This window comes from Saccoglossus kowalevskii, chromosome 22 (assembly GCF_978046115.1).
Source record: "Saccoglossus kowalevskii chromosome 22, keSacKowa6.1, whole genome shotgun sequence".
Classification (NCBI taxonomy): Eukaryota; Metazoa; Hemichordata; class Enteropneusta; family Harrimaniidae; genus Saccoglossus; species Saccoglossus kowalevskii.
The window spans coordinates 18,584,288-18,590,287 of NC_140662.1; the positions used below are offsets into that span (position 1 = coordinate 18,584,288).

Here is a 6,000-nt window from a genome sequence, read left to right on the forward strand (position 1 = left end):
AGACCACAGCGAATGCACACTTCTTATTTAAAACCCACTAAAATATTCTAGAATTCTAGTCTTCTGTTTCTAGACATCAAAGAGTACATTCTATGCAAAAAGGTCACTAAAAGGCCGTTTTACTAGTTGACTGCTATGCGCTGAGATATGTACAGTGCTGTGAAGGTGTGAATGCTTTGTCAATAGCAACTATTGAAGTCACATGGCCAACTGTCTAGAAGGTGTCCTGTCAGGCACAAGAACGTGAGACGCTACAATATAATGATTTATAACAGACTAGTTTAAAGAGTCGTTTATTTTCAATCAAGGTTTGTTGATCTAATGCACGATTCCGGAGGTTCCGGATTACAAACTCGGGCAAGTCAATTACTTTGCATGAGAGTCTCAATGGGGCTTGTTGGTCTAGTGGTACGATTTCTGTTTCTGTTACAGGACAAACCCTGTATTTTACGGGACAGTTGCGACACGTTACTTAATGTGAATGCAAGTCTGCGGAATCTCACACAAATGCATTACGACTGCCATTTGTATATGAACATAACATCATACATACTATGAAGTTCTTGTATTATATATTGACAATTATGTTTTATTGCTTATTATTTTTCTCATTTTGTAATTGTTTTAATTGAAAATGGTTGTATTAGAACAGCTTAGTGGGTTATTATCTTATTTTGATGAGCACATTAAACTATGTAAATAATTATTGCTTTAACTCAATCCGTAATATTTTGTTTTATATTTAGAAGATCATGAGTAAAACATCACAGGGCTACGTGTAATAACCTCTTATTATATACGGCTTAACAAACTGTATTTCGTCTGGAACTAGGTTTGATCTAACTTTATGGAACACTTCATAGTTGACGGAGGGACCGTGGTAATAAATACGCTCAATTTAAAATTAGCAAAGTAATTGCGGTGAGATATAGACAATTTATGTCCCCGGCTGCTTATTGGTTCTCGTTCAGATGGTGTCCGAAATCGGAGACTATATTGGTTCCATCCGTCCAGGCGTCCGAAGCTATTTCTCATGCATGCTTTGACCGGTCATATCAATGTATCATGAATTACATATTGCATATGAGTTTCATTACCATTTGATTAGGTATTGCTGACTGGTGGGCATTTTGGTAGTCAACATTGCTAAATTCAGATACTTAAACGTGTCCGCGCTTGCTTCTCAGAGATGGACAGGGTGATTTCATTCAAACTCTGTTTCATAATAATGCATATAGAGTTTCAGGTGTTTGCCATATGTTTTATTATCTAAACATTTTAGTTTTATTAACTGAAAATCGGATTACTAAAGTCGGAGATCAATAGTTACAGCTGTTACCACTTTAAATATATATATATACATTGTCAGTGCTTGTTATTTTTCTCAGTTTAAAAGTTATCTTGGTTTCAATCAGTTTCAATATCTTGGCACTTGAACAAAAGTAATTGTCGAGTTAGTTGGAAGGCCGTGATCGATCTTATTTTGAGTAGTACATTTTAAATACTTAATTTAACGCTTTTATCATGGTGGGTGATGCAACATTACCTGAAATACCGAAAACTGACGTGGTTGCCGTGGGTGACGCAGGTATCCACAATATTGTTCACCCTGCACGGCAACCAGCGCTTTGGGAATATGATATTATAATGAGAAATATGAAAACGTGTCTGTTACGTAATAATTTTCACGTATTTTTCCCTGATTGTCATTTGCGAATTTGTAATTAGCTTGTGCAATTGGACGCACCCAAGTTTCCCACCTGAATTCCTGCAACTACAGTAAGATAAGGATGGGAACGTAAGTGATGCTCTTTCAACTGCACAGCAAATTCTCACTTGTTTTAATCTAAAATATAGTTTGTTGGGACCCAAGTATCTTTTTATATAGAGTCCATATTCCATTTTATATATAAAACTGTATAAATTACCTAAATTTCGGATTTTTATAATAATTTGAAAAATACTTCATATACTACTTATTATTTATACACATTTTGTATTTTGGAAAGAGTTAAACTCTCCTGAAACAACGACTCGTACGTCGATAAACGTTTTATATACACCCATCCGACAAGTTAGACGACCAATCAAATTTGTGAAGGGCCTGTTGGTCTAGTGGTACGATTCCTGTTTCGGGTACAGGTGGTCCCGGGTTCAAACCCCGGACAAGCCCTATAATTTTCGAGAAAGCATAACCATATTACTTTATGTACAGTAGTGTAATAGAAAATTATGCCGGTCATTTAAAACAAAAAAGAAGTCCTGAATTTGCCAGCCTTTTATACCAATATCAATATACATAATATAATATACTCTTATTACATATAAACAATTACCATTTGGGTCTCATCATTTCATAAGAGTTTGTTGATGCTGTTTTAGGATTTCTGTTTCGGTTAATGTAGGTTATTTTTACCTACTTTTACTTTAAAAAATAGATTATCCTTTGGAAATTTACTATTATACCATGTGTTAAACTTTGATGCCTCGTATCGTGTTGTTTGGTTTTGTTCAAATGAAACTCTTTATTTTTTGAAATAAAAGGACACAGTATTATTACGTCATTGTTATTTCTACTGTGCCAATTCGAAATTTGTTAGAAAATTGAGCGAATCACTAAAAGTTTCCGATTGAATGAAAGCATCTTGAGAATAAAATAATAGTTTCGTTTATTAAACACTGAACAAATGATTATTTACCAATAAGTTTTTCACAGGAAGGCAATACAGTTGTACATTATTGTATTATTTGAAAATAAAATTACTATGGCGACCAATAACCTATTCCCTTGAAATTTATAAATATTTATATATTACACAATTAAACTGAAACAAGAAGGTTTCTATTTACCATGGAATAGCATTGTAGCATTTTCATATGACGTCATTACGCAATGTACTTGTTGATTGGCTGGTTGGATTTAAGTGCCATTAAAATATATGTCTTTCAAAACACCCTAAAGGTGAGGTTTGGTGGGGAACTTCGTGAGCTTATACAGGACAACCCAGCCTGCTCTGAAAGTGTTATCTTCAGTTTTCGTGGTAATTGCTAATAATGAGTCAACGTGCCTGCGCAAAATAACTAAACACAAATATCAATGGATGTCAATAAATACAACATTGTATACGAGCGTATATAAGAATATGTTCTTTGGCAACTGAATATACTAACCGAAGTGTTTCCTTAGTAAATATCAGCTAGATAATGCTTCTGGTTCAGCCATTTCTTTTGTACTGATGTTATATAATATGGAATTCTCTCATTGCATATAGAAATTTATCATCTGGGTTTCTTGGATTGTTTTCAATTTTCACTTGATGTATTTTTAAATGTTGCCATTTGAAGTAGATTCTCAGATGGGTCATAAACATATAATTTCATGCAGACTTTAAACTCCATATATTGCAGAATTTCAGACAATGAAATATTTCTTGAATATATTTGTATGTTTGATATCGCGATCAACACATATGTCATAATTTATTACATAGTTTAGTTTAAATTAGCCAGAACGTTCATCACTGCCCTGAATACGCTCTAACAAAGTATGATTACACTGTGTTACGCGCTGTTATGAGAATGTTCGTTTGTCAGTTATAATTTATGTTGCATATAGACGACAATTTAGAGTGTTTTTAAATTTTGACATGTTTCAATCTAAAATGTAGTTTGAACCAATACTGGTATATCTTATTTTATGGTGTTCATGTTTTCTTTAGCATATTAAAGTTGAATGCTACTTAGGCGTTTTTACACGTACGCATATTTTAGCGCTTACAGAAGTAGCAATATTCTGTGTCAAAGTCTGTTTAGTATAATTGGTTCACTGTTAATTTGAAAAACGGTAAAATAATACGAATAAAATTCTTAGCTTGGATAATGGGACGTACCAACGTCATGTTTCCTACTTGAATTCCTGCAACCACACTACGATAATGATGGGAAATCTAGTCCACTGACTGACGGAGTTGCACAGCAAACACTTCCTGCTAGACCTCGAACACCCCGCACACATTGGCTCCATTAGCTTGCGCGATTATTTTCAAATATACTATATACTCATATTATATGGAGTTCATATTTCATTATATATACATTGAACTGTATAAATTAACCAAATTTCAGATTTTTATAATAATTTGAACAATACTTCACATAATATTCATTATTTATACACATTTTGGATTTTGGAAAGAGTTAAATAGATCCTAGCAAAGTGAATACCGATACGTACGTCGATAAGAGTTTTGGATACACTCGTGCGACAAGTTTGATGACTAATTTCAGTTTCAGAAGGGCTTGTTGGTCTAGTGGTACGATTCCTGTTTCGGGTACAGGAGGTCCCGGGTTCGAACCCCGGACAAGCCCGTATTTTACGCCTAAGTTGTGTCATATTACTTCATGCGAACCAAAGTGCCTTAAGTCATACTATATCTGTCCCTTATGCCCCAAATACGTAGTATGGTTTATCACATATTTTCTTTCATACTTTAAACTGCACAGAATAACCGAATCTCAGATTTTTTTTATAATAGTTTGCCCAATACTCCACTGTCAGTCAGGCTGTGTTCGAGATAATATTAGTTTCCTACGCGAATTTAATTGATACCACTACTAGAAAATGCAACACCGCAGCATTTTTGAAGAAAAGGTATGTTTGGAAAAACAGATTTTAGTATTTCAGATAACACTTGGATGATTCTTCTATAAATCAGGCTTTATGTGGTGTTTTATGCAGCTTAGGTATCCAGTAAAAGCTTGGAAAGTCATTAGTGTCCTCCGGATTGGCGAAGTAACATTATTAATAATTTTAATTGCACTTCAATTACTTAATTTGCATAACTATTCATTTGATTTACACCAAAAAACATGTACGCATACGATTAGCTTTTTTACATGCACCCTTTAGTTGTGGTAAATGTAACATTAGTTGTTTTCGAAACGCTGTACATAATTCCCGGTTCCCGAATTACCGTCAAACGCGATGTAATTCTATTTGCGCATGCGTAACCCACCTAGCAACGGCAAGGGTCGAACAAAATATAAAAAGTCAAATGAACACCGGCAGACAATTGCAACAACCCCGGAAGAAGTCAGCGGCATATTTGAAACAGTTTTTAAAGATAGCGGAGTGGGTGAGGGTGGGTACAAACGAAGCAGAACCAGAAAAACAATTTAAGACAGCTGAGAAACGTGGATTTCCAGTTGAAAAAATGATTTTTAAGAGAAAATGGACTGAAATAGAGATGGTACGTCCGTATTTCACAGAGTAAACATGATCGTGACATCGTTTTTCAACTCCCAAAATACCTGCAAAAATATGATAATATTACACTATAGCCAAAGATAATTTGCATGCTTGTTATTCTTGCTTAGGCAGAATAGTGTGCAAATTTTCAGAGGCTGGTACGAGATAGTTGAAAGATGATGGAAGGTTTATTATAGGGGAATGTTTACGTTGCGACTTGGAAGCATTGATGTTCGGTGCACTGCGACTCTGCGCGTTTGGAACGTTCGGAATCTGTCCTACCTTCCGGTTTGTTCACTCCAGGTCACGCAATATGCCATTCTCCATCCCAGAGTTGTTAGCGTAGGCAGGCTAACACCTCTGCCACACATGACTTCTCACGCTATGATTTGCCACATATCAATACGCAGGTGTTGTTCGGTTATTCAAGACGGTGGCCAATACCCAGTTGGCAAGTAAACTATTAAATATTTTCTTCCCATACACTTTCCATAACTCCATCTGCTTTGGTTTCAATTCCACGTCAGAATTGTATTCATTCAGAATACGTTTTAAGTTCCCGCGAACTCCGACATATTTAAATATAGTTCGGGCTTGACCCTACCAATGACCTTTGATTTGCATAAATGCATAATCAAGCTGTGGCAGAGATGCTTTAAAGTCTTGCGTGGAGAGTGGCAATATGCGCACAAATGATGAACGCGCAAACGCTATCAATGCGGGAATTGGGTATATGTATATATAAGGTGGGT

At 35.3% G+C, this 6,000-nt stretch overlaps 2 non-coding genes across 2 annotated transcripts; both read left to right on the top strand.

Moving 5' to 3' along the window:
• Positions 1 to 2,101: 2,101 nt before the first annotated feature.
• Positions 2,102 to 2,173, top strand: TRNAP-CGG (transfer RNA proline (anticodon CGG)). The gene has a single exon. It is a non-coding gene; the product is annotated as a tRNA-Pro (tRNA).
• Positions 2,174 to 4,296: 2,123 nt separating this feature from the next.
• On the top strand, positions 4,297 to 4,368 carry TRNAP-CGG (transfer RNA proline (anticodon CGG)). Its single transcript has one exon. It is a non-coding gene; the product is annotated as a tRNA-Pro (tRNA).
• Positions 4,369 to 6,000: the final 1,632 nt, after the last annotated feature.